A 20,273-nucleotide genomic window follows, 5' to 3' on the forward strand; every position below is an offset into this window, starting at 1 on the left:
TTGGCAATATCATCTAGTTCTGAGACACTCATCTGTATCTTACTAGGTCCCTCAGAGCACCGTTATGAAAGTAGACAAGAGTTGAGGAAATTAGTCCCATTTTGCAGAAATTAAGTTATGCTGCATAAGAACTGACATTTGTATGGAGCCAGAGTGGGTGAGTTGTTGAATAATAGCCTGGGAGCATCCTTTAAAGTAGGTGTGGGATCTCCCCAGCAGCTGAGGGAGATTAATAGAAATAAAATCACAGCATGCAACAAAAGGGGCTGCCTGAACCTCCAAGGAGAAGATAGGACTTGGAAGATTATAACCCGTGATTCTCAGCAATTTCTTTCCCAGTGGCTCAAAGGCTGTTGTCTGCATCTCCTCCCAAATCCACTGTGGTCTTGCATTCCCGACAAGGTTTGGAAAGACCTGAAGCAAGCAAAATATCTTGTTAAATTTGTTTGCTGTTTCCTTGGTATCTATCCACAGGCTGAAAAGGGGCTCATTCTTTGAGGTTACCTGGAGCCAAGGGAGCTGAGACATGTTTTTGTGAAAATGTGATGATGTGAGAGGAAAAAAATGAAGACTGAGAGTAAAGTTCCTTTTGATTTTGTTTTAGGAGGGTAGGGCAGTAGCAGGGAAGACAATGCATCCTCTGCTTCTGTGAGTGACAGAGGTCGGGGAGAACCCAGGGGAAATAATCTGACTTAGTTACTGGTAATTAAAGGAAGAATGTCAAGTCTCCCGAAGGATCATTGCTTATTGGAGAAGCAGGGAGCAGTCTTGCTTGAAGCTACTTACAGGAGGAAAAGTAAAATAAGCCTTGTGTTGATAAAGTGTCCTGAAGCCAGAGAAACATTCCACGAAGGGCATTGATTACAAGACTTGCCAGATTTATTCTGTTGAACCATAAAGCTAAGCCAAAAAAGAATCTTAGCAATTAATTTAAGAGAGAGAGAGAGAGAGAGAGAGAGAGAGAGAGAGAGAGAGAGAGAGAGAGAAACTAATGTCAACAAATATTTTTCCAGTGCTTGCCACATGCTAAACTCAGTGTTTTGAATGCATTGACAAAATTAGGGTCTAGAGCAACTATTTTAGGCTTCTGATCAGTATAGTTTCTTTTTTCTTTTTTTAAAATATTTTATTAGTTTTTTAAATTGCATTTTAGGTTTTGGAGTACATGTGAAGAACAAGCAAGATTATTGCATAGGTACACACATGGCAGTGTGATTTGCTGCCTTCCTCCCCATCACCTATATCTGGCATTTCTCCCCATGCTATCTCTCCTCAACTCCCCACCCCCTGCTGTCCCTCTCCTATTTCCCCCCAACAGACCCCAGTGTGTGATGCTCCCCTCCCTGTGTCCATGTGTTCTCATTGTTCAACACCCACCTATGAGTGAGAACATGCAGTGTTTGATTTTCTGTTTTTGTGTCAGTTTGCTGATAATGATGGTTTCTATGTTCATCCATGTCCCTACAAAGGACACAAACTCATCGTTTTTGATGGCTGTATAATATTCCGTGGTGTATATGTGCCACATTTTCCCTGTCCAGTCTATCATCGATGGGCATTTGGCTTGGTTCCCGGTCTTTGCTATTATAAACTGCGCTGCAGTGAACATTTGTGTGCATGTGTCCTTATAGTAGAATGATTTATAATCCTTTGGATATATACCCAATAATGGGATTGCTGGGTCAAATGGAATTTCTATTTCTGGGTCCTTGAGGAATCGCCACACTGTCTTCCACAATGGTTGAACTAATTTGCACTCCCACCAACAATGTAAAAGTGTTCCTATTTCTCCACATCCTCTCCAGCATCTGTTTTCTCCAGATTTTTTAATGATCGCCATTCTAACTAACATGAGATGGTATCTGATCAGTATAGTTTCTGTCAAGGCTATCCAACTCTGCCATGGTGGTGTGTAAGCAGCCACAGCCATATGTAATTCAATGAGTATGGCTGTGTTCTGATAAAACTTGCTTTACAAAAACAGATGATGAGCTGGATATGAGCTGTGAGCTCTAGTTTGCCAACCCCTGGTTTAGAGCATGGATCTTATACCACACTATATACTAGGGTCACGTGAGAGCTTTATAGTAATGCTGACGTCAGCCCCAACTCCAGAAATTCTAAGTGTGGTCTGGAGTGGGGCCTGGACATCAGTCCTTTAAAGAAACTCTTCAGGTAATTTGAGGCACAGTCAGGGATTAGAATCAGTGAGTTTAGGGTTGTAGTTTTGCCTTGGTTATACAACAAAATTGTGTGTGTGTGTGTGTGTTTGTGTGTGTGTGTATGAAAAATACTTATATCTGGCACTACCCTTAGAGATACTGGTGTAATTGGTCTGGATATGGTCAGAAATTTTTAAAGCTTCCCAAATGTTTGTACTGTAAAACCAGAGTTCAGAATCATTGATCTGGAGGGTAAGACAAACAGGCAGTTTCAATATAGTGTGATAATTGTGGGACAGGAGTAATTTCAGCAAGTGAGTTATTTATTTATTCATTGAACACTTGTATTGTGGTTTCTATGTGCTAAGCAAGGGTTCTAAGTGTTGATACAGTGAACTCATTTAATTTTCATGACGTTCTCGAAGGTAGGTACGATTAACATCCCCATTCTACAGTTGAGTAAACTGAGGTGCAAAGAGTTTAACTGGGAACAAGGGACATGTTTTGCATGAAGGTGGTTTAGGAAAAACTCCTATGAGAAGGTGATGTCTGAGAAGGATATGTGTAAGAGACCCAGGTACATGCAGGGTGGAGAAGAAAAGTAGAGTGAGGACTGCACCCGAGATGCAGCCGTGCCAAGGTGTGGAAGTGAGAGATGGTGATACAGGGCAGGCGAGCCCCAAAATTGGGGCTTAGCCAGGGAGGGTTCTTGGCTTCACCCAGCAAGGAATTCAAGGGTGAGCCAGTGGTGTTAGACAGCAACTTTTACTGAAGCAACAGTGTACAGCAGCAGCAGTGGTATCGCTTCTTGCAGAGCAGGGCTACCCTGTAGGCAGTGTGCCCAGAGTAGCAGCTCAGAGGCAGGGCTGCAGTCATATTTATACCCACTTTTAATTACATGCTAATCAAGGGGCAGATCACAGAGAAATTTCTAGGAAAAGGGTGGTAACTTCTGGGTCATAGAGTCGTTGTCATGGAAAGGGATGGTAACTTCTGGGTGTTGCTAAGGCACTAGTAAACTGACATGAGACACTGGTGGGTGTGTCTCATGGAAAGCTGCTTCCACCTTGTCCCTGTTTTAGCTAGTCCTCAGTTTGGTCTGATGTCTGAGTCTTGCCTCCTATCTCAACAGTATGCCATCTTCTGTAAACAGTGAGAATGAAGTTGACTTTACTGGGGTGCAGAGTGTACTGTGTTATTGGGGACCTCGACAAGAGTTTTTTTTCAGTCAAGTGTTGGGATGAATTAAGAAACCCATTTCCTATTTAGAAAAAAAAAGTGCAGCTTATTCTCAGGGCAAATGGGAAATAGGTTAATAAGTGAATAAAAGGGGGTGAAATGAGAGTCAGTAGTGAAGATAATTCCTGATAGAACCTTGAAGAAGAGAAGAAATATGTGGTGGTAACAGGAAGGAGAGATGGAATTAAGGGAAGAATTTATTTGAAATAGGAGAGACTTGAGTAGGTTTAGTGACTGGCAGGGGACAGAGCAAAGGGAGAGGATGAAAGTACAAGGGAAAGGGGTGAATGATGAACAGTATTCTTGAGAATAAGTCACAGGATCTAGAATGTGTGAGGATGAAGGACTTTCTTCCTCTGGGAAGGAGAGGATTGTAGGGATTATATATTTTGTAGGTGAGTGGGTAGATAGGTGGAGGAAGTGCTAGCTGATGTTTTTTCACTTGTGGCAATTTTGGTTGTAAGAAACAGAAACCTACTTAAGCTTGTGCAAGAGACTTTACTTTATCAGTTAGAATTGCATGCAGAAATCCAAGTATAGGTGCTTAGTCCAAAAGAAATGTTATGTTTCTCAAATACTGAGAATCTAGAGTAGGCAGATCAGGGGTAACAGCTACTTAAGGAAATAATAAATATTTTAAGCTCTTTCTAGACATCTGATTGACCAGACTCAGTGTGTGAATTTTACCCTCATGGCCACATGATGTTTACTGTATCTCAAGCATCATGTCTGGACTCCAAGCAGGAAAGAAGTGCTATATGGTTTGGCTGTATCCCCACCCAAATCTTACTTTAAGTTGTAATAATCTCCACATGTCAAGGGAAGAGCCAGGTAGAGATAATATAATCAGGGGGGTGGTTTTCCCCATACCGTTCTCGTGGTAGGGAATAAGTCACATGAGATCTGATGGTTTTATAAATGAGAGTTCCCCTGCACAAGCTCTCTTGCCTGCTGCCATGTAAGTGTGACTTTGCTCCTCCTTCACCTTCCACCATGATTGTGAGGCCTCCCCAGTCATGTGGAACTGTGAGTCAGTTACACCTCTTTCCTTTATAAATTGCCCAGTTTCAGATATGTCTTTATTTGCTGCATAACAACAGACTAATGCAAGTGCAAAATGTAAACATCAGTTGAGCCTCTTCATTTTTTTTCAATCAGGAAAATTTTTTCCTGGAGACCCTAGCAGTAGTTTACTGCTTAAATTTCATTGGCCAGAGAAGGTCATATAACCCTCCTATTTGCAAGAAGGTTTGGGAAGGCAAATATATTTATTTTATTTTTAAATTTTTTAAGAGACTGGGTCTTGCTACGTTGCCCAGGCTGGTCTTGAACCTCTCAGCTCAAACAATCCTCCTGCTTCAGCCTCCTGAAGTAGCTGGGACTACAGGCTCGTGCCACTGCACCTGGCAAAGGTAAGTATATTTTATTGGTGTACCGTCCCCTCAACAAAATCAGAGTGTTATTTAGGGCAAAAAGGAGAGGGCAATGTGGATAGGCAAATAGCAAGGTCTGCGGCGGAAGAATGCATGAAAAATCTCACCTCGGTGTGGTGGCTCATGCCTATAATTCAGTGCTTTGGGAGGCTGAGGCAGGAAGCTCACTTGAGGCCAGGAGTTCAAGACCAGCCTGGACAACATAGCAAGACCCAAACTAGACAAAAAATTTTTAAAAACGTAGCCAGGTTTGTTGGTGTGCAGCTTTAGTCCCAGCTACTTGAGAGGCTGAGGCCAGAAGATCACTTAAGGCCAGGAGTTTGAAGCTCTAGTGACCTAAAATCAGGCCATTGCACTTGAGCCTGGGCAACAGAGTGTATTTTAATTTTAAAATAAAATTAAAAAAAAAAAATCTCAGAAAGTCCAACCAACCAACCAACCAAAGTAGAGCCAGCCCTTACAGAGTTTGGAACTGGGAGCTAAGATGCTCCCTGTCTAATAAATGTCAGGGAATTGCTGTTTTTTCCCTGGGCATCGGCTCTGGTTTCCTTTCTCCACTCATCAGCATCTTCTGTTTATATGTTGTTTCTATTTGATATTAACTGTTACGTACCCACAGCTTATACAGGCTTCCCACATCATTTTCTTTCAGCTGTTTCAGTTTTGTAATTCCAAATTCAGGCAAATATCAGATTGGCTGATCCTAACTTTGTAAACCAGGCTTACAAATTATTCATGACTGGTTAATCAATGGATGATCCACTGGTCAGTGGAAGGGATCATGTGACTTGAATCTTGGCCATACTCTACATGCATACATGCTACGGGAATTATGAGGGTTAGTTTCCCTTTGAAGTTATGAGGAGGGAAGGTAATACAGGATTTTTACTTTCTTTGGGAAGTAGAAGGTGAGGTCTTACCCTAAGGGTGATCAGAGAAGAGAAGGTTAAGAACATTTATACTAGGAGGCTGAGGCAGGAGAATTGCCTGAACCCAGGAGGCGGAGGTTGCGGTGAGCCGAGATCGCGTCATTGCACTCCAGCCTGGGTAACAAGAGCGAAACTCTGTCTCTTTTCTTTAAAATTATCCAGCCTCAGGTATTTCTTTATAGCAACTCGAATGGACTAAGACAGTTGAGGATACTACGAATCTGAAACAGCTACAGACAAAGAAACCCAAAAGATATTCAGAACAGTGTGAAGGGCTCAGATGAGTTTTGAGACCAGAATTTTGCAATTATTCCATTCTTTGTAATGATATGATTTCTTCCAGCAGAGCACACAGCCTGGTGAAGATGTGTGGGAGGCAATTATTGGATTCATCCACGGCTGGCATTTTTTCCAGGTAGGTGAGAAAGCCAGACATTGATACAGAGGATTAAAACATTAAAAAAAGAGCTAGGATGATTGTCAGCTGTTGCCAAAAAGAAATCATAGAATTTAACATTTCAGAGATGTGAGATTTCTTGTTGGATGGATGACTTTATGGTGTAAGGTGTGATCACGAGGGAAGACGGTCAAAGAAGAGTGGAGGCGAAGGCCACTTAGTTGAGAGGCCAAAAGATTTGAGAGGCATAGATAATGAATGGGCTGCTCAAGTGGATACTAAAGTCACTTGGGATAGTGGCAGTGCTTGGAATAGAGAGGAAAATGGTACACCAGGATATTTAGTAAAAAAAGAGAGTGGCTGGGAACAAGTGGGTAGCTATAATGTAAAGGCATCAGGAGTTAAATCTGGAATCATTTTTGATCCTTCTTTCTTTCTCAGTATCCATACCCAACAAATCACCAGACCTTATAAATTCCATCTCATAAGAATTTAATCTAACCCATCTATGTAGAATCCTGGAAGAGAATTCTACTTCCCTGTCTCTAATGTCAAGCATGGCCATGTGACTTGCAGGGACCCTCCATGCAGGAGGATTATATAGACCTACTCCGTTGGACACAAATGTAGCCATGTGGCTTGCTTTGGCTAATGGAATCTGGGCCAAAGTGATGTGTGTTATTTCTAAGCAAAAGCTTTAAAAACCAGATATATGGCTTCTCTTTTCTCTTCTTTTCCTCTTTGATAAGATTGGCATTGCCCCAGATAAAGACTGATCAGTCAGTCATGAAGGCAACATGAAGACATGATCCACATGGGCATATAACATGAATGGGAAATAAATCACTATCATAAGACGTTGATATTTATTATTGCAGCAAAACTTAATATGGTCTGTAAGGCTCTGATTTAACATTTTGGTCCGACTTCCCAGCCTTATCTCTCAAACATCTCCCCCTTTATCTGACTTAATCTTATTTTTCTTCCAGATCCCAGCTTAAATATCACTTCCCCAGAAAAGTCTTTTCTAACTCTCTTCTCCCTTGCAGTACTGGACTAATTTAGATCACCTATTATTCTAGCTCATAACACCTTGTTCTTTTTATTCATATCACTCTAAACACGTCTGTAATTTTTTTTTTGTGAGTGTGATTATCTGTTTACCCCAGGAGTAGGTAAGTTCAGACAGGGCAGATATTATGTGGGTGTATTTCTTCATTGTGTTGCCGTGCCTGGTATACAATAAGAACTCAATTAAAATTTCTTCATCAAGTGGACAAATTTGAGTCCAGATTACAGGTGAGCCTAGAAGTCAGAGACAGTCTGATGCATCAAATATGAAGAGGTGGGTGGGAAGCAAGAAATGGATCCAGTGCAAATGAAGACAGGTTGTGGGTCAAAGGGGGTGGAGGTACATGGAGAAATAATCAGATGCAAAAGTTTACAAAGGAGAGGTCACTTATAAGATGCCAGATACCAATTCTACAGGGAGGAAGGTAACTGTTCAGGGCAAAGAGCGGACATGTACACTAAGCTACCACGCAGCCCTCCCTCTCTATTTTTCTCATTTTGTTTTTTCTCATTCCATCAACTTGTGGAGCATCTTCTGGACACTGGGCTTTTTTTGGAGGATGTAGTAATAAATGAGTTAATAGCTAGTTGCATGAGATTACCAAATGGAGAAGACAGATATGAAATTAATACGTCAGGCATGGTGGCTCATGCCACTTGGGAGGCTGAGGCAGGAGTATTGCTTGAGCCTAGGAGTTTGAGACCGGCCTGGGCAACATGGTTGGTATGGTTGGGCTGTGTCCTCACCCAAATCTCACCTTGAATTGTAATAATCCCCACATGTCAAGGGTGGGGCCAGGTGGAGAGAACTGAATCATGGGGGTGTTTTCCCCCATACTGTTCTTGTGATAGTGAATAGTCTCATGAGATCTGATGGTTTTATAAATGAGAGTTCCCCAGCACAAATTATTTTGCCTGCTGCCATGTAGGGGGTGACTTTGCTTCTCCTTTGCCTTCTGCCGTGATTGTGAGGCCTCCCCTGCCTCTGAGTCCATTAAATCTCCTTCCTTAATAGATTACCAAGTCTTGGGTCTGCCTTTATTAGCAGTGTGAGAACAGACTAATACAATATTGAAACCCTGTCTCTACAAAAAACAAAACAAAACAAAACAAAACCCAAAATTACCCAGGTGTGGTGGTGTGCACCTGTGGTCCCAGCTACTTGGGACCACCTCCTGAGCCCAGGAAGTGGAGGTTGCAATGAACTGAGATTGTGCCAATGCACTGGGAAAAAAAAAAAAAAAGAGTGATAGATGAATCTTTCTTTCAAGACAGAAATTCAGAGACATGAGAAATTTCAAAGAGAAACAAGTCTACGTTCACCTTTCCTGTCTCTGTTCCTTCTACTCAAGTGTCAGGACACTGCTATTGATTCAGAGAATCCATTTCCAGAGTTTTATTTATTAAAATTAAAAAAATTTAAATCAAAGTAATAGATATACATGTTACCAAGTCATATAATACAGAAGTATTTACTGACAAAAAGCAATAGCCTTTCATTCCACCTGAAATCTTTTCCCTAGAGGCAACTTCTTTTTTTTTTTTAACTATTTCTGTTTTTAGTTCTGTTTGTTTCCACTAGAACTATGAGCACTATACTTACATCTCTATTTTTTGGCTTATCTTCTGCCAGCAATTTTTATTTCTGTTTACAGTGTTCTCCTTAATCTTTGCCTGCCCCAATTTTATCCATTCTTCATGGCCTCAACTCAGGAGACACTTTATTTAAAAAGACCGTAATCTCATGGTCATAGCAAATTTATTAACCTTCTGGTGGTCATGAGGTACTGTGGTCTAGGGTCACTCAAGACGATAATAATAGTATTTCTGTCTGGGTCCTATCACTTCATGTGAAATGTCAGCGGCATTTTCAGTGGGATGCTGGTACATATAGGGGTGGAGACAGTTGAAGGGATATGGGTGGGGCACTAACAGCACCAGCTACACTTCCACGTTCTTCATATTAAATCCCATAGTCAGTCTTCCCTCTGTCTTCCACTGTGTCTTGATCCAACTATACACCTTTGGTATATTTTACCTTATCCTGTAAGTTCATGTTTTTCTCTTAGTTTCCTATAAGCTTCCGGGGGCAGAAACTATGTCTGATGCATCTTTTTATCCTTCCATGGCTTAGCAGAAGTCCTGTCACAGAGAATCTGTTTACTCAATAAACATTCACAGAATTGAATTGTGGGGGACACCATGGCTCCCGAGGGCACTATTAAATCAGATCCATTCTTTCTTAACACCATCAAAGGATAATGGCAAGACATTGCCATTGATTTGGAGAATCCATTTCCAGAATTTTACCTATTAAAAATTTAAAAAATTTAAATTAAAATAATAGATATACATGGTAACAAGTCACATAATACAGAAACACTAATTGATAGGAAACAATAGATTTTTACTCCACCTGGGGTTCTCTCTCCAGAGGCAGCTTTTTTAACTTTTATTTTTTAACAATTTCTGGTTTTAGTTCTGTTTGTTTCCACTAGAACTCTAAATAGTATACTTACATCCCTATTTTTTGGCTTATCTACTGCAGACAATTTTTATTTCTCCTTTGTTATGAAAAATGAGGATTTAGCTCAGAAAAATAACCCTTTTCCTTCTGTCCTCTTCTGAATATTTGATACAGTTGTTTTTAGTTCTTCTAAAATTACATTTTCAACTTTATGCAGTATAGTTTGTACACAGTTTCTATCCTCCCATTTTAAATTTTATTGGTGCTTTTTTTCTACATTCTTTTTAAGGTGAGGACATTCTTTCCTTTCATTTTTCTTCCTGCCTCTACTCAACTTTCTCTCTCCCCTTTTCTTATGGTTATCTTTTATTCTCATGTTGCCAAGACAGTTAACAGCTACATTGTGTTCTTTAACCACAGTTAAGTTGTTCTTTGCCTATAGGTTGATACTGAAAATTGAATACACACTCATGCTTTCATTTTTATAATTATGTAATGATCATTCACACCTGGACCAGGGATTGAACTAGGATTATATTTTCTTCTTTACAGATTTAAAGTCATAACCCTTGGGTCACTCAAATAAGAACGTCCTAAGCATCAAAGTTAAAAGATTTTTATATTCTTATATCAGTAGCTTAAAATCTCACCACATTTAATTAGCCTCATATTTAGAGTATGACTTTCTCATCAATTTTTAAGCCTGGAGTTTCTAATTGCTCTTTTATTTGTTGCCAAAAACATAATGTTCCTTTATCATATCTTCAGCTTTTCCACTCTCAAACCATTTCTGTGTGTATTTCTTTGGTATGTCCTCTCTTAAAAGACCTCTTGTAAGGAATGGGGAATAGGGGATTGGGTGGTCTGGCTGCTATATTAAATCATGAATTCTTCTTTAGTTCTGAAAATCTTTTTTAAAAAATATTATTTTAGAGCCTGGCATCGCGGCTTATGCTTGTAATCCTAGCACCTTGAGAGGTTGAGGTAGGCAGATCACTTGAGGTCAGGAGTTCAAAACCAACCTGGCCAACATAATGAAAAGCCTGTCTCTACTAAAAATACAAAAATTAGCCAGGCATGGTGGCATATGCCTATAGTCCCAGCTACTTGGGAGGCTGAGGTGGGAGAATCACTTGAACCTGGGAGGCAGAGGTTGAAGTGAGCTGAGATTGCACCACTGTACTCCCACCAGGGTGAAAGAGTAAGACTGCATCTCAAAAAAAAAAAAAAAGAAAAAGAAAAATATAATTTTAGGTGTGATTGTTACCAATAATTATTCCAGGTTCTGAATGATCCCCATGCCAGGCCTCTGGCTTTTCAGTTTTTCTCACATTTTATCTGTCTCATGTGCTTTTCTCATATTTTCAATTTTGTTATTCTTTATGCCTTTATTTTTTTATTTTATTTTTTGTTTTTTAAATGGAGTTTTGCTCTTGTTGCCTAGGCTGGAGTGCAATGGTGCCATCTCAGCTCACTGCAACCTCTGCCTCCTAGGTTCAAGCGATGCTCCTGCCTCAGTCTCCTGAGTAGCTTGAATTACAGGCATGAGCCACCATACCCAGCTAATTTTGCATTTTTAGTAGAGATGGTTTTTCCACGTTGGTCAGGCTGGTCTTAAACTCCTGACCTCAGGTGATCTGCCCACCTCGGCCTCTCAAAGTGCTGGGATTACAGGCGTGAGCCACTGTGCCCGGCCTGTGCCTTCATTTTCTTGCCAGTAAAATGGGGATAAGAAATTCAAGTTATATCACGGGAAAATGATTAGGAATATAACACTTGACCCTCTTTTGGAAAAAAAAAATCTACATACAAGCTATATTCAGCACCTATATATAAGGTTATTAAACTTATAAAAGAATAAACGTAGCTTGGGAGAAATCTTCCTGTGAATGGCATAGAGAGATTCTAAAGTACATGTTACTTTTATTTCTGTGATAGGGGCCGTTAGTTTCTGATCTTTGGATTGGAGCACAGTCTGGTATTAGCTTTAGGACCAAGACTTTCCAACACCTGAGGGTGGAAGCTTAGATACCATGTTGAACCACATGCCTGATCCTTGGTGGATACAAATTCTCTCTCCTGCTTCTCAGTTCTAGTGAAAAATCTCCATGCAGGATTGATACATGGAGAAGAAAGACTCCTGGACTATTACAGACCTCCTTCTCAAAAGGAGCAGAGATCTCATTAAATCTATGTGATCTTATCCTCCACTCTGAAGGCAACCACGTGGCTTTGGGTTACTCAGAATTAAAATGATTTGGAGGTTCCTTCCCACTATCCCTTAGAGTCTTGTTTTAAGGGGTAGTTAGAGAGATCCCACCTGACTCGATAGAATAGGTTAAATTCCCTTGCAACATACACTTTTAATTGGCCAAGTCTCTTTCTTTTCTAAGTGGTAAGATACTCAAACTTGTTTAAGTAGAAATGGAAGTAATTGAAAAGACATGAAGCATTCATAGATAGATCCATGTGAGTATAGGAGCAGGGTTAATATTATAAAGCTTTCTGCCTCTTGTTTTTTCTTACATTTGCTCCTGTACCCATCTCTTACCCCCCTTCCTCTCCTTTTTTTCTCTCTTTTTTTTTTTTTTTGTGATGTAGTTTCTCACTGTCACCCAGGCTGGAGTGCGGTGGAGTGATCTCAGCTCACTGCAACCTTCGCCTCCTGGGTTGAAGCGATTCTCCTGTCTCAGCATCCCGAGTAGCTAGGATTACAGGTGCCCACCAACACGCCCAGCTAATTTTTGTATTTTTAGTAGAGACAGGGTTTCACCATTTTGGCCAGGCTGGTCTCAAACTCCTGACCTTGTGATTTGCCTGCCTTGGCCTACCGAAGTGCTGGGATTACAGGTGTGAGCCACTGCACTGGGCCTTCCTCTCCTTTTTATTCTCCCCTTCCTTCCCTTCTTCTCCTTTGTCTCCTTCTTCTTCCCTCCCTCCCTCTCCCTCCCTTCCTTCTTCCCTCCCCCCTTTACTCCCTTCCTCCCTCCCTCCCCCTTCCTTCCTTCCCCCCTCCCTCCCTCCCTCCCTTCCTTCCCAGCCTGCAGAACTGAGAGCCAACTAAACCTCTTTCTTTATAAATTACCCAGTCTCATGTATTTCTTTCTTTCTTCTCCTTTTTTTTTTTTTTATTGAGACGGACTCTTGCTCTGTCACCCAGAATGGAGTGCAGTGGCATGATCTCAGCTCAGTGCAACCTCTGCCTTCTGGGTTCAAGGGATTCTCCTGCCTCAGCCTCCCAAGTAGCTGGGACTACAGGCATGCACCACCATGCCCAGCTAATTTTTGTATTTTTAGTAAAGATTGGGTTTTGCCATATTGGCCAGCTGGTCTCAAACTCCTGGCCTTAAGTGATCTCCCTGCCTAGGCCTCCCAAAGTGCTGGGATTACAGGAGTGAGCCTCTGCGTGGCCAGGATTTCCTTTCTTTGTATGGCTGAATACTATTCCATTGTATGAATAGAATACATTTGCTTTATCCATTTATCTATTATGAATGTTTAGGTTGTTTCTATATCTTGAGTGTTGTCAATAAGCCTGCAATGAACACGGGAATGCACATATCTCTTTGAGATCCTTTGATTTTGATTATTTTGGATAAATATCCAGAAGTAGGATTGCTGAATCAAATTGACAGTAATGCAGTAAATAGTAGGAGACTTCAGTACCCCACTTCTAATAATGAATAGAAAATCCAGATAGATAGTCAATAAAGTATCAGCAGACTTGAATAACATTATATTTAATAGATCAAATGGACCTATAGATATATATAGCCTATTCCATCCAAGAGCAGCAATTTACTCATTCTTTATACACACTTATTTTTTTTGTTTTGGAGACAGTAATGCAATATAAAACCTATTGAATGGTTACTTCTGTGCCAGACACTTACTTCTTCTTTTTTAAAAAAATTATTTTTAAATTTATACATGCTTTTTGGATGTACAGTTCTGGGTGTTTGACAAGCCCGTAAACATTGACTTGTGTATCTAATTTTCATTTGTACCTTTGTATTTTTTTTTATGATGCTCTCCTTTCCCCAAGTTACAGTCAGCCCTCTGTATCCTTAGGTTCTACATCTGTGGATTCGACCAACCACAGATGGAAAATATTGGAAAAAAAACTACATTAAAAAAAGGATACAACAATAGAAGATAATAAAAATTTAAAAAATGCAGTATACCAATTATTTATGTAGCATTTACATTGTATGAAGTATTATAACTATCTAGATATAATTTAAAGTATACGAGAGACTATGTGCAAGTTACATGAAAATATTATGTCATTTTATATAAAGGACTTGAGCATGGATTTCAGTATCTGTGGTGAGTCCTGGAACCAATGCCCTGCAGATGCTAGGGAACAATTGTATACAATCTTTGGGCCCCATTAAATTAGAATTTGCTTCTCTCAATTTCTTTGTTTATTGACCGGCTTTCCAGTGATTGCATGGTCGTTGTCTGTTTTCCTTATCACTGTAACCCAACATCCAGCGCAGAGCCTGGCACATAATAAATGCTCATTAAATATGTAAGAGGAAACTCTGTGGGAATAGCAATTCTCAGCAAACTCCTCCACTCCCAGACTAATCCTGGGACACACGCAATGAGGACTACCATTGCTTGAGCTACTGGTGTTCCCAGGAATGCCTATCAGTGCCTCAGTGTCCTCTAGGTTCATGTGCTTCCTATTCTCTTTTGCTATTTTTCTATCACAAGGGTTTCAGTATCCAAAAAAATTTTCCCTAGATTTAGTTTGCAAGATTGGAATTTTATCTTCGTCATTTTTCCTGAATTTCTACTTGAGCCCTTTTTAGGGTTTCAGTTTCCAAGTCTGGAGTCCTGATTCTGAATCCTAGACCTCAAGGAAGGGTTTCCTAGTCTTGGATCAATCTTCCTGGTGTTAGTTGCCTTACTGCCTGAGTTCTAAGAGGTGTTGAGTGTGGAGGCCCATACTTGGATGTCTTATCATCTCTTGGATCCATGATAATTAATTCTCTCAACAAATTTGTATTGTATACTATGTGCTGGGCATTGTGCTTAGGTGGACAAAACAAAAATTATCACTGACTCTGTAGAGCTTTCAGTCTAGACTGAGTTGGGGGAAGAGTAAGAGAGAGACAGAGAAACAGAGAGAGGAACCAAGCAATCAAACAGACAAGGGAAATGATTTTAATAACAGTGCTGTAAAGACAATAACCATGGGACTGAGATAAAGAACACCTCGGGGGCTGGGGGATGTGTGCCACCTTGAATGTGTGGCCAGGCCATGCTGAAGAGGTGACTGGAGTTGACACCCAAGGAATGAGAAGACATCAGCCATATTACGAGAGGAGAAAGTACATTTTGAGAAGAGGGAGCAAATTGCATGAAGACTCCGAGGTGGGAAAGAGCTCTGTGTGTCAGAAGAACTGAATTAAGGCTAGTCTGAGGAGAGAGTGGTGATCGAAGGAAGATGAGGTTGTAAGTAGGGGCCAGGTGATGCAAGGCATTTAGGCCTTGGTAAGGAGTCTGGATTTTCTCCTATGTATCATGGTAAGGCATTTATGGATTTAAGTAGGGGAGACTCCTAATAAGTTTTATGTTTTTTTAGAATTTTCAACTTTTATTTTAGAATCAGGACATACATGTACAGGTTTGCTACAAAGATATAATGCATGATGCTGAAGTGGGGTATGAATGATCCCTTCACCCAGGTTGTGAACGTAATACCCAATAGGTAATTTTCAGCCCTTTCCCCCCTCCCTCTCTCGCTCCTCTGGTAGTCCTGTATTAGTCTGTTCTCCAGCTGCTAATAAAAACATACCCAAGACTGTGTAATTTATAATGGAAAGAGGTTTAATAGACTCACAGTTCCACATGGCTGGGAAGAGCAAGGGAAATCTTACATGGTGGCAGGCAAGAGAGTGTGTGTGCAGGGGAACTCCCTTTTGTAAAACCACTGGATCTCAGGAGACTTATTCAGTCTCGTGAGAATAACACAGGAAAGACCTGCCCCATGATTCAATTACCTCTCACTGGGTGCCTCCCATGACATATGGGAATTATGGGGGCTACAATTCAGGATGAGATTTGGGTGTGGACACAGCCAAACCATATCCAGTCCCCAGTGTCTATTGTTCCCATCTTTACATCCGCGTGTACCCAATGTGGTACATATATACCGTAGAATATTACATATCCATAAAAAGAACAAAATAATGTCTTTTGTAGAAGCATGGATGCAGCTGGAGGCCATTATTCTCAGCAAACTAATGCAAAAACAGAAAACCAAATACCACATGTTCTCACTTATAAGTGAAAGCCAAACATAGGATCTATGTTTTAAGAATATTCTTCTTCCTGCTTTGTAGAGAATAAGTGCCAGGAAAGGGCAATCTTTATATAGCACTCCAGGGTTTATGCAAACCACAATGTGAATGGTATCCCCTGGGGTGTTTCCTGGAAGCAGCCCTTCTAGAAAGGCAAGAGTGGAAGGAGAAGATGATTTCAGACCATGGTTCTCCACGCGGGCTGTACATTCTACTTCCCTGGGGAGTTGCTAAAGAACACAATCACTCAGTGCTGTCTCCACCCTCAGGCTATTTTAAATCAGAGCCTCTGGGAGTGGGGGCAGGCATCACTGTGTAACTAGTGTCCCAAACCACAGCTTTAGGAGGATGTTACATCAGCCCAGGCAAGACATGTTGGCCATTTGGACTAAGATAGTGATAGTGAAGAGAGAAAGAGGTGGAGGAACTTTGAGGTACAATAGACAGGCTTGACTAAATGTGGATAGGGGATGAACGTGAAGAATCAAGAGTTACTCCCAGGTTTCTGGTTGGGGAATTACTAGAGCACTGGTTTTCACTCAAGCATGCTTCCTGTAAGTCTTGTTAAAACTCCTTCCAATGTAAAAAGTGACAAAATAGATGAAAAGAAATGAAGTTTTGAAGTTTTGTCAAATTGGAAAGTTTTCAGCCATGATTTCTTTAAAAAAAAAGTTGTTTTTTTTTTTTTTTTGGTCCTATCCTCTTTCTTCTGTCTTTCTGGGACTCCTGTGACGAAAATGTTAGATCTTTTGCCACAGTTCCACGGGTCCCCCAGGAAGTAGAATCTGGGCTGTCTCACTCAGCCTTTGCTAGTGCAGATGAACCTAGGGCCACAATTTTTCTATGGTGTTTGGGTGTAGCTAAGTGGTTATTGTCCAGAGTTTTCTGTCTTGCTAGATTGCTCTTTTCCTATTCTTTTTTTGTTTTTTGGCAAAAAGATTGGGCTTTTATATGGGCTTTTTTGTTAGCTTCTTCAACTTCAAGTCTGGGATATACAAAATGAAAAGAAACGAAGTGAGCGTACCCACATGTTGTTCCTTGGTCCCCAGCCAGTCTGCCTTCTCCTTGTTTCAGAGTCTTCTTCTTGTTTTACATATAATATCCAGGGTTTTTACTTAGCAGGGAGTTTTTAAAAGTTTTACTTAGAAGGGAGAATAGGGAAAAGTGTATCTTTTTTATCTTCCCATAGGCACAAGAACTGAAACCAGTTTTTAGTAAAAAAGAAAAAAAAAAATTATCAATTGGGCACAGTGGCTCATGCCTGTAATCCCAGCATTTTGAGAGGCCAAGATGGGAGGATCACTTGAGCCTAGGAGTTCTACAACAGCATGGGCAACATAGCAAGACCTCATAGCTACAGAGGAAAAAAAAAAAAAAAAAAGAAAAAGAAAGAAAAGAAAAGAAAATTAGCTGGGCATGGTGATGTGTGCCTGTGGTCCCAAGCTACTCAGGAGGCTGAGGCAGGAAGTTTGCTTGAGCCCAGGAGTTTGAGGGTGTAGTGAGCCTTGATCGTGCTACTGCACTCCAGCCTCGGTGACAAAGTGAAACCCTGTCTCGAAAAAAACCCCAAATAAACAACAACAAACAAAACCAGTTTATAAGAAAAATGTCTCTCTCTTATTATATCTTCTTTTCCACAAAAGTTATCAATGTTAATTAACAGCCTGAAGTATATTGTTTTCTTTCTCCATACACATTTACAAATATGCACATACAAGCACACATACCCAGAACTTTTATCGTTATTTTTACCCAAATGAAATCATACTATATATATTCCTATGCAACTTGCTTTTCTCATTAATAATTAGTAATGGACACCCTTTTGGGCTAACAGTCATGGCTCTAACTCTTTATATTAGCTACTTAATATTCTATAATGTGGAAGGGCCATATTTACTTAAGTTATTTTTAGTTTTTTTGCCTTCACAAATAATAAGTTTATTTATATAGGATAGATTACCAAAAGTAGGACAGATCAAGATAAACAGTATATGTCTTTTTTTTTTTTTTTTTTTGAGATGGAGTCTTGCTCTGTCACCCAGGCTGGAGTGCAGTGGCAGGATCTTGGCTTACTGCAACCTCCGCCTCCCAGGCTTAAGACATTCTTGTGCCTCAGCCTCCCAAGTAGCTGGGAATACAGGTGTGCACTACTACACCTGGTTAATTGTATTTTTTTTTTTTTTTAGTAGAAATGGGTTTTGCCATGTTGGCCAGGCTGGTCTCAAACTCCTGGCCTCAAGTAATCCATCTGCCTCAGCCTCCTAATATTCTGGGATTACAGACTTGAGCCACCAGGCCCAGCCAGAATATGTACTTTTAAGTTGAATAAACATGGCATGGTTATCATTCCACAAAAGGCTGTGATGACTCACATTTCCCCAATGACATGAGAATATATGCTTCTTCCAGAATCTTGCCAGCTCTGGAAGTTTCCTTTTATTTAAAATTTTTGCCTATCTGTGAAGGGTGAAATAGTATCTCATTTTTAATTAACATATATTTATTGGCCTATTCCTGCCTTTTTCCATTTTCCTGTTGGATTTTATTATATTGCTCATCAGTTTGGGAGAACTAATTTTACAGTTTTATCTGTTATACGCAGTGCAAAGACATTGTCTCTGTTTAACTCCAACCTATTACCAGAGCATCTGTGTACATTTCCCCTAACACACTGAGCATGTTGCATTGTCCCTTGCTGACAATTGCTGTCTCTGCTAAAGGCTGTCTTCCTTAAGCTAAGGATCATTTTCTTACCATTGTAGCTCCAGTCCCAAGCAGTTATTTGTGCATAGTAGGTGCTTAAAGGGTTTTTGAATTAATTGTTGAATTTCTATCTCAGTAAAAATGGTTCCTCCATGTTTTCCTTCCTTTGTGCCTCCCTAAGTGATGCATTAATTACAGTTGTTCTATCAAGTGTCAAGCTAACCTGAACAATTACAACTCGAAGCAAAGAGCACAGCCCAAATGGCAGCATCTTCATCCTTGGAGCTGAGCTGCTTGCATGAGGAAGGACAAGAAAATTGCACCATCTGCCTGAATGTAGATGGAAAGACTCGGCTCCTACTAGACATGGCATGAAGGGGGAGGGAGCGCACTTACTTGTTATTCCAAGCTATGATGGCTATTTTCATGTGATGTGTAATTTGTGGAACAATCTGATGTTAACAGTTGGCTCAAAGCTTTTATGCCTAATGATCTGCTTCAAGGAGAAGGAGTGAAATACTAAAGGAAGAAGTCTTTAATCCTCAGTTCTGTGGGCTGTCCCCCACTCTGGGAAACTAGAGAGTTCTGTGGTCAGCCAATGCTGCAGAAATAAAGTATGACAGAGAGTATACGGTTGAGAAGAGGTTGCCAGGAGGAGGAAGGATGTGTAAAGGATAAGAAATGGTCTCTAGCCGGTCTTGTTTCATTTCATTTCAGTCTTTTGCTTGCTTTATACATAATGTTTAGGGCTTTTAGTTTTACTTAGCAGAGAGAATAGGGAAGTGTATCTCCTCTATCTTCCCAGAGGCACAAGAACAGGTATGAATGGACATAGAGCATGAATGTATATAAGGAATTGAGTAGACACTGGTGTCTGGGGAGCATGTAGAGATAGAAGAGAGATCCAGTTTTGAAGTTAGACAAATGTCAGTTCTAATCTTGCCTGTGTTACTGACTTACCCCATGTTTTGTTCAAACTAATTGATCACCTTAATGGCACAAGAACTGACAGCTACAGATACCAACCCCTCCTCCATCCCATCTCTCTGTAGTGTTGCCACACAAAATCTCCATGTTCTATTCCATTCCACATCTTGTTGCTTTTGTGTCATGATTACTGTTGCTGACACTGGAGTCTGAATTGAAGTTTTCTTCTAGGCTGACCTCTTAGATTTAACCTTAGATGCAACAAGATTCATCTTATTTCTGGAGGTCACCCTTATTTACCTAGGATGAGAAGTCTAGTTTTCCTTTCTTTCTTTCTTTCTTTTTTTTTTTTTTTTTGAGATGGAGTCTTTCTCTGTCACCCAGGTTGGAGTGCATTGGTGCAATCTTAGCTTACTGCACCCTCTGCCTCTGCCTCCCAGGTTCAAGTGATTCTCCTGCCTCAGCCTCCCCAGTAGCTGGGACTACAGGCATGCGCCACCACACTTGGCTAATTTTTATATTTTTAATAGAGATGGGGTTTCACCATATTGGCCAGGCTGGTCTCAAACTCATGACCTCAAGTGATCCACCTGCCTTGGCCTCCCAAAGTGCTGGGATTACAGGCATG

This window comes from Aotus nancymaae, unplaced genomic scaffold, assembly GCF_030222135.1.
Source record: "Aotus nancymaae isolate 86718 unplaced genomic scaffold, 86718_ANA_hifiasm-v0.15.2.pri h1tg000049l, whole genome shotgun sequence".
NCBI classification, from domain to species: domain Eukaryota; kingdom Metazoa; phylum Chordata; class Mammalia; order Primates; family Aotidae; genus Aotus; species Aotus nancymaae.